This window comes from Cynocephalus volans, chromosome 2 (assembly GCF_027409185.1).
Source record: "Cynocephalus volans isolate mCynVol1 chromosome 2, mCynVol1.pri, whole genome shotgun sequence".
Lineage (NCBI taxonomy): Eukaryota > Metazoa > Chordata > Mammalia > Dermoptera > Cynocephalidae > Cynocephalus > Cynocephalus volans.
Window position 1 is genome coordinate 72,642,703 of NC_084461.1, and position 9,839 is coordinate 72,652,541.

Consider the following 9,839-nt stretch of genomic DNA (forward strand, 5'->3'; position numbering starts at 1 on the left):
AAATCAAGCATTGAAATCACTCTATAATCTGCTCTACCATATGTTTTCATTCCAAATAAGATTCACTTGTATTCTCTCTCTGTATCTTTGCCTGTGTCTGTCTCTCTCTCCTTTGCTTGCTCTCTTATCAGTCTCAATAAAAGTTTGCTTATTTTATTGTACATTTCAAGTTTGGATTTGTTGATTCTCTTTATTTTGTGTTTGGTTTATTTGTTGTTGTATTTATAAAACTTTTCTTCTAATTTTACTTCTGTTGTTTTCTTGTTATTTTTAACTTCTTAATTGGACACAGCTCATTAATTTTAAGCTACTTAATTTTCGAAGGTAGCTATTATTTCAATTCTAATCTAAGCATTTAAAGTTACAAGTTTTGTTTTATAGATCAATTCCACTGCATCCACAAAATTCAATAGTATTAAAATTATGTTTCACTTTTTTTTGCCTTTTAAATTTGCACTAAAATTTCTTCTTTTATTCTTGAGATATTTAGAACTCTATATTTCTTCTAAATTCATTTCATGAATTGGTAGCATATATGTTTTTTCTGGTGCCCAGAATATACTAACTACCGATGACTGTCTATGCCTCTTTGAAAGTCCTTGGCTTAGTAATAGAGTCTCCTGTTCATTTCCTTCAATTCGCAGATAGCTCAACGTTTAGTTGCCTCATCAATAGCAACACTGGTGACACCATTCATCGTTAGAGGCCTCTAGTGCCTGCATTTTGTTTAATGCTTTCTCTTCTCCTCTATATTCACATTTGTTTCTGGGAGGGTTATGGGCATGTAGTGAGTATGTAATTTTTAACTCTCTTTGAGTCTAGAAATGCATTAAAAATTGATTTTACCCAGAGTCTAATTGTTTTGAAATGAGAAGACCATTCAAAGTGCATAGTCTGCCTTAACTGTCACTACAATATTTTACATTTAATTTATTGTTTAAAAAAAAAGCAATTGGGATTTCTAGCTGAGTTTCAAGTTGTCCTGTTTCATCAAAATCAATTAAGATTGTTATTTGATATTCTTTTTCAAAAAAAGTTCCCTCCAAATAGGTAAAGTGAAACTTTTAATTCATATATAGTTATTTCCATGATTGAAATATATATAATTTGAGGAAAATGGTATTGGATAAAGTGATAAGTATTGGCCTATGTAGAATGTTGAAGGTAGAGGTAGTAAACAAATCAGACATGAAAATACAAAATACCTTAAAGAAAACCATTTATTTGATACTTAATCATGAATACAGTAAACATGCTCATATTTTGAAATTTAATTTGACTCTAGAGAAAATGCCAGACATATGAATTTAATAAAACTTCATGAGAACTTTTTTTGGAAATATCTTGGATATTTAAATTAGTAAAACATACGATGTTTATAATATACTAATTACTAAAATTAATAATTGCTTCACTTTATCATTGAAGTATTGTCCCACTTTATTAGTCCTTAGTCTGAGTAACCACAAATGTATTATTTGTCTCTTTCCACTTGCAGGTTTGCATGAGCTTTGGTGTAAAGTATAAAGCCCTGTTGTCTGTCTCCAATAAAACTTCACAATTGTTTTTGTAAATTTTAAATTGACTGACACTTGTTCAGTTATCATTTTATTCACATGAATTTTATTACATAGGTTAATGAAAATTAATAATCTCAAATCCACAGCCTTAACCCCACAGATTACCTCAACCACAGTAGATTTCTTTATTTTTAGTTTATTGAGAAATTAAAGAAAAATTATATTAATTTCCTTTGCTATGGTCTCTTCTTTGCCAAATTTTGTCTTTCTTGCCCCTGTTATTTTAAGTCTGTCACCCAATATCAAATGACCCTAATAAATAAGACTGACCTTTTTTCTATATTCCCACTAAGTCTTCTCCCAACTTGACACAAGACTTTTTTTATCAATTGCCTTTCTTTTATCTTCATTTAAAATTTCTTCTTCCACACTGATTTTTTGGGGTAGGGGGTTTTACAGATGTCCTCATCAATCCTAGAAATAGTGGGCCAGAAATGCTTTCTCTTGTGATAAGCTCATTTCCAATATATTGAGATAAGGAATAAAGGAATGAATAGTAGAAGGCACAACTTTCAAAGCATCTTTATTTTAAACAAAGGGAATCCTATTCAGGGATAGAAATACTTTTTGTTAATAAACTAAATTTAAAAGTCATCTTACTGAAAGGGACTTTAGCCAGAGAATGGCCATCTTTGGGATAACTAAGGCCAAGCATAAAGTTTCAGTTAGCCAGTAACTTAGGAACAATGCTATTATAACCAGTGACTTGCTGGACTCACGATTCCCCCTTTTCAAGTGAGTCATAGGCATTCCAAGCCAAGGAATTAACAGCCATCAATTCCTTGAGGTTAGCAGAAAAATTGATAAACTGATCATGAGGCTGAAACTGCCTGAGGATGAAATAATGCCCCCAAATGGATCCTTCTCAAAAGTTTATTTCTGTTTTTCTCCCATTACACCCTCTTATGTATGAAGCTAAGTTTTCTTGTTCTCCTTACCTTTCCTAATCAACTGCAAATAAAGGAATTCCAAGCAAAAAGCAAAGCACCCTAGCTGATTATTAACTCACCTTCTTGCTTAATGAAAATTGCATTCACATTAGTTAGAGGTACTGAGTACTTTTTCCAGTGATGTCTTACTGAGGTTATTGTCTTTGAGCTCTCCCTAGGAGATAAGGACTCCAGCCCTGAGATAACATCAAGAGCTTGACGCTGACGAGTCTGCTAACTGCAGACTACATGATGCTAAAGCACCTAGACCTAGACCGTCACAGGACCCGGCCGTCTGACTCAGACCCTCTGCTGATCCCACGACCAGCTTCCCCTTTTGCCTGGAAGACAAAACCCTTGCCTCCCTTTCCACCTCTTCCCCTTTATAAACCTCAGAGCAGGCATCAGAAGGTGAGATAATCTTAGCCCGGTCATCCCGCAGATTGTGGTTATCTGAGTAAAGCTTTCAATCCTTGCAGCAACTTTTGGACTTTTCAGTCATTTGTTTAGCACAAGAGGGCAGTCAGACCTGTTGGTGGTAACATTATTGGCTCATTTATCAAAAGAAATAAATCCAAAGGAAACCCTGTTTTAAAATATTCATAATTATGACGCTACCGTCTATAAAAATGTCACTTTATATTTTGAAAAAGAATAACCAAAGAGATGCTTAATTTATTTCTCACTCAGAATTTCAGAATGTACTTTTATGCCTAACCTTCCTATAAAATGGTTTTACTGAGCTTTATCAGAGTGTACTATTAAGTACATTATAAAATATTAGAATTTAATTTCTCTTGGCACCCTATTTATGTTTACTACTGACTTCAAAGGACGTTCAGAATGTAGAAGAGTTATTTTCCCAGGGACACAAATGAAAAATAATCCTGTCAGCTATTCTCACAGACAAGTGATGCAGAGGCAGTTTTAGCAAACATGTAGTCTTTTAACCAGAAATGATTCGGGTGTTTTCTTCAGGCAATGTCTATTTGTAGCAATGTTAACACTGACAACAGTAGCTAAAAATGACAGCAGAAGACAAATGGTACTCAGGTGTAAAAATAAGTGAGAGAGCCTTGGCCCTTGGGAAAATGTCAGGATGACCATGAGTATTTACAGGTCACAAAAGGGCTACAGAGTGAAACCTTTGCTTAGATAAAGGTCATACCTCTGCAGTGATCTCTGCAGCATCCCTAAAGTACCAATATTAAAACTAATATCCAAGTGAGTCAAGAAGAGTGCTTAGTTGATATTCCCGAGGGCATAGAGAATAGTCATTAGACTCTGTGCGTGTGTACATATTAAGGATTTATTCTGTACCCTCCCCCTCACTGAAACCTCATGAGGGAAATAATACTTCATTAGGAAAGAAATGTTGTTGCAATGTAGTCTGTTTTCATCCTCTTAGTAGTGAAACTGAAAAAGAATGGGAAAGGTGGCGTAATATCCATTGCTGGATGGGTATGTTCATATATGATATAAACAGATTGGGGGGAGGTAGTCAGAGATGATGAAAAAGACCATATTCAAACAGTCATCCCTCTGGTTAGCTGAGCTGGAAATGCTGGTGAGCCCTGTAAGTAGTTGCAGTTCTGATATTTTCTATAAAACGGATAGGTCTTCTCAATTAAGCTGCTGTCTATTTCTGGTGGTTAGGGCATATCATGTGCACCAAAACAAATGAATGAATAAATAAATGAATTAATGAATGAATAAAAAGATAAAAATTACTACCTTCTATATAATGACAGTCAACAAAATAAGCAAAATATGGAAGAATATGGGAAATATATATTTAATTATTGAAGAATTTAAGTTAAATGATTCACATCACTTCTGGTAAATATACATTTGGTAATCCCAGAATGTCATTTAAAAATCTCAATTCATCACTTCCTTCATTTACCTATCATAAATGATGAATAATCCTTTTTACACATTAGCTCAGAGAATGGCTGTTAATGTTTTAAACAGCCCGAAAGATCTCAAAAGGTGACAATTTCTTCTGAATCATTTCCTATTAACACTTCATGTAAAGCAATTAAAATGTAAAGTGGCTAATGATTATAATAAAGGACAAAAGACCCAATAATATAGCAACTTTACTGATACCATTTGAATTCTAAAGGGAGTGCTCCAGTAAACCAATGTTAATTTATGAGATAATTATGCATTCTGTTAAATAAAATGTATTTTATTTAACCATTGGTAAAGCCATTGGTTTGGGCTGAGCTTCTGCACTGGCCCGAGAGACCAAGCCAAAATTGAGTTACTCATGCTGAAGTTCAATGCCACCAAGTCAAAACTATGCTGTTTTTCTGACATTCCAAGAAATCAGCAGAGAAGATAAGATAATGGCAAAATCCCCCAAAAGGCCAGTTTTAACCAGCATGATAAGGAAGTTCTATCTGCTGGAACCTTTTACGTTAAAAGTAACTTTGAAAAGACCAATCCACTTTCTGCTCTCTGTTTCCGCTTTCCTGAGCTGTTTTCTGTCTATAAAGCCAAATTCCTCTGCTCAGCTCATTGGAACAATTGCCCGTTTCTAGAACTGCATATAAAAGCCAATTAAGATCTTTAAATTAAATTTGCTGTATTTTTGTCTTTTGACAATTCTGTATCTTTATGAGGTCACGATTGGGCCAATGAATAGCTTGCATTTATTATTAATAGATTGGATTCAGACTTACTCTCTAGAAGCAAAAGAAATCCTTTTTGTGTTTTAACTTTGTTATATTTTGTACATCTGGAGCTCTTCAAAGTCTCTTAGCAATTTATGAATTGCTAAGAATAAGAAAGATTATAGAAAAATACTTGGTTTGATTCAGTAAGATTCTTATGCATCATAAGAGGTAAAAAAAAGAAGCTGGTTTAAATTCAAAACACTGAGCATTCAACAAACATTTATTGAATTCATAGTGTAAGCAAAGCTCTAATGATAGAAAAATGGACAGTTTCTTCACCTGAGCCTAGCAGGAAAGAAAAACATGTAAATGAATAATAAATATGAAATGTGGAAAGATCATACAGAAGAGTAAACATTCAATAGAGATTCATAGAAATTAACCAGTTGCTGGAATAAATTGGGATATATATTTTAAAAAGGTTTAAATTTGAGCTGTATCTGAAAGAAGTAATAAGTTTGTCAGGTACAGGGGAAAGAAACTTTCTGATATAGGGGGTAGCACTGTGCAAAATCTCAAATGTATGAAATTCCATGGCAGACTCAGCGAACAAAGAATTGTTTTGTGAGAAGACAACTTTGTAGTCAAAGTGAGTGAAGCAAATAAGGCCAGAAAATTATATAGACCCTTAAAAGCACAAATTGTGAAGCACTTTGTCTATGAAGTCATACATTTGAATTCATTGACTTTTAGATAGTTCAGGATATCTAGGGAAAATACAGAAAATGAGGCTTTGATATCAGCTCATATTTGACATTTCTAAGTATAGTGAATATTAGCTGACAGTCAATTGTCGAATATATTTAGTAAGGGCCAATAAGTAAGAGACAGAGAGAACTATGTGATATAAGACAGATATAGATGAAAGAGAAGTTTTATGTTTTAGAGTAACTCAAAAAATGTGTATTGGGAGCAATTCCATTCTCAGTTCTGACATGTAAAGTCCTTGGAAGTTGTTATTCCCATCCTGACGACAAGGAAAAGCTAAACAAACTGAAAACCAATGATTTTTCTTGAACCTGTAAGAACTGAGTTTACAGGACAAACTTCCACCTTGAAATCCAGAGAAGACAGATGACTCCAGAGAGTTGCAACTGAGATCTATTTATCTGGAGCAGAAGCTGCTGGAGCCATAAACTGGTAGAAACATTTAAATGGTAATTTTGATGAATTGCTTGAGACAGTGCTAAAGACTGTGGACTAACATGAGAGTGAGAAATGCCAAAGTCTTTTGGGTATCCCCATACTTTCAGTGTCTCCAACCTTTGGGAACCTGTTTTAGTCCGTTTTGTGTTGCTGTAACAGAATACCTGAGACTGGGTAATTTATAAAGGAAAGAGGTTTATTTGGCTTACTATTCTGGGACAGGTGCATCTGGCACAGGCCTCAGGCTGCTTCTACTCATGGCTGAAAGTGGCAGGAGAGCCCGAGGGTACAAGCAGATCACATGGCAAGAGGAAGCAAGAGAGGGGAAGCAAGAGAGACAGAAGGTGCCAGGGTCTTTTTAAGCAACAAGCTCTTGTGGGAACTAATAGAGCTAGAACTTACTCATTAATCCCCCCTCCCCCAGGGAGAGTATTAATCCATTCATGAGGGATCCGACCCCATGACTCAATCAGTTTCCAACACTGCCACATTGGAGATCAAATTTCCACATGAGTTTTGGAGGGGACAACACATCCAGACTCCATCAAAACCCAACCAGGTTCTCATAGTGAAGAACCGACATAGATTTTCTAGTGGCTTTTATAGGGGGAGGCAAAAATTAACCATTGTGAAAAATGCCTGGAGCTTTGGAGCTTTGTTCGTAACAAAGTCCACTATCCTGGGAAAAAGAGTGTTTAAGAATTATATCCAGCCTGGAGGAAAAGATAGGACATTTTCCTGAATACAATCTCCCTTACCTTACCTGTCTCAACTAAGGAGGAGCACCTGCAAAGCTCACAGACCAGGACACAAGCCTGCTAAAAGACCAATTGCAGCCTAAGATTATAGAGGGCTTCCCCTCCCCCACACCTTACCACCACATCAGTAGAACTTTAGGATAATTATAGCAGATCACAGATGGAAGATCTGCAAAACACAGACTCTATTTAAAAAGAGTTTTTAGTAAGGCCCCCAAACAACAAAGGAGACAAAAACAAAGACAGTAGAATTTTAAGCCCCTATCACCTAGAGCTACAGAAAATATGAAATGCAGTCCAACTCCTAGAATGATTGTTTTGGATACTCTGGGTAGACAGAATAGACACCAACCAAAATTTGGTTCAGGTGTCAAGGGTGATGATGCCACCAAGAAGATATGAACAGGCTTATTACTTACATTATTGAGGCTTTCTGGAGAAAATAGAGCAGGCCTTTCAAGCAGGTCTGAAATAGTTTAAGAGAGTGGGCTTAAGAGAGCAAGAAAAAGACTGTCTTAGGGGATGGAAGATTGGTGAATTTTCCTAGGTGTAAACTGGGGCTTGAGTTTTTGAGCCTCTCAGCAGTGTGAAATGAGGGAACACCCAGGCTTCCTTCTCAACTTACCCAGATGTAGGGCAAAGGGAAGAGGGAAGAGTGAGTCGTAAAGGCTGTCAGCAGTCAAATACCAAAAAAATTGAGTCAGACTCTTTATTACACAGATTAACACAGACCCTCACACTAAAAGCCTATTTATCTCAGTTTCTATTACCAGATACATCACATCTAACTTCCAATCAAAAATTACAAGGCATGAGAGAAGCCAAGAAAAAACATATGAGAAGATGAAGCAACAAAGGAAGCATTAGGACTAGACTTAAATATGGCACAGACGTTGAAAATATCAGACACGGATTTATAATAACTATAATTGATGTGTTAAGGGCTTAGTAAATAATAAAAAAATAGACAACATGCAAGAATAGATGGCTAATGGAAGCAAAAAGATAGAAACCCTAAGAAGGAATCAAAATAAATTCAGTAAATCAAAAACACTGTATGGCCAAAACAGGCAAATCAATGTAGTTCAGCAACTCGTAGTGGTATTTCATGGACTTACAAGATGAAAAAAAGACCATCAGTTTCTTCTTTCGGTTCTTCTTAAGGAATGTAAAGAGCAGAAGAAATCTCTTTTCTGAGGGACAAACAACATATCCCTGCTCAAGACCATCCACTGTTGCATTAGCTTTGTCATCATCAACGCCAACATACAATGGCTCCTTTTTCAGGGAAATCCTGGCCAGATCTTCAACTTTTCGAGTTTGTGTGGCAGAAAAGAGCATGGTCTGTCTGCGTACTGGCAGAAGTTTCATAATCTGCTTTAATTCCTCTTCAAACCCAACATCCAAGATACGATCAGCCTCATCAATAACCAGACACTGTAGGTTTTTATACATAAACCCTGGGGTATTCTGCATATGGTCCAGGAGACGGCCTGGTGTGGCCACAATGATATTGATCCCATTAGCAAGTTTCTGTGCTTCAGCAGATCTGTTACTGCCGCCCATTATCAACCCATATGTGTGAATATGATGAGTCATTAGCTCCTTAAGAACACCAAAAGTCTGCATGGCCAGTTCTCTAGTAGGTGAGAGAATAAGGACTCCTGTTCCATTTCTGGGCATGAACTTTAATTTAACAATAAGTTCAACAGCAGGGATGAGGAATGCCAGGGTTTTACCACTGCCTGTTTTTGCAGCTGCTAGAAGATCTCTGCCTTCCAAAAGTGGTCTGATACTTTTATGCTGAATTTCAGTCATGTTTGTAAAGCCCATTTCTTCTACAGCCTTCACAGTGTTTTCATTGACAAGATTAGTTAGAGAAGCAAATGAAGTATCTTCAAAGGCTCCTGTCAGTCCCAGGGCAGGCTGGGCACTTCACTGTCATCTTCCTCGTTATCTGGCTTCTCCACACTGTTTTCTGTCTCTTCGGGAACCTCAGCACTGCCTTCTTCACATTCTCCTTTGTTTTCAGTTTTTGCTTTTTTTGTATCAGGCCCAGCATCAGTCATCATTTTTCTCTTTTTCTTTTTTGATTCTGAATTGGGAGACTGTGTTGCTGTTTCTCCATTGGTTACTATGGTAGATTTCTGGAAGGATTTTTTAACTTTGACTTTTTCCACGGCTTCTTTAGACGTATCTCCATTTTGGGTTTCTGATGAGCCCACATTCATAGACTGTTTTAGTGATTTTTTAAGTTTTCCAACTCCCACTGTTTCTTCAGACACATCTCCATTTTGAGTTTCTGAGGCCCCCTGTAGCTTCAGGTTTCGCTGCGGCAATTTGAGGTTCCGTTTCTCGATCTTCTTGCGCAGGAGTTTCATAGGCAGGTGAGACATGCTGTCGAAGAAAGGCCTTCACCGCTGCGCCACCGCACAGCTCCTCTACTCTCCGAGTTGACGTTACTTGGCCATTCATGGAAGGCAGAAGCAAAATAAGCGTACAACCACATTCTTCCAATTCTGCAATGCAGATTCGGGGATATTGTTGTGTACAGATGTGGCAGCAAGAGGACTGGATATTCCTTTAGTTGACTGGATTGTTCAATATGACCCTCCAGATGACCCTAAGGAATATATTCATCGCGTGGGTAGAACGGCCAGAGGCCTGAACGGAAGAGGGTATGCCTTGCTCATTTTGCGCCCAGAAGAATTGGGATTCCTTCGTTACTTGAAACAATCCAAG

The 9,839-nt window shown here is 36.8% G+C and overlaps 1 pseudogene; it reads right to left on the reverse strand.

Annotated features, from left to right (window-relative positions):
* Positions 1-8,141: 8,141 nt before the first annotated feature.
* LOC134370525 (ATP-dependent RNA helicase DDX18-like) lies at positions 8,142-9,493 on the reverse strand (annotated as a pseudogene).
* Positions 9,494-9,839: the final 346 nt, after the last annotated feature.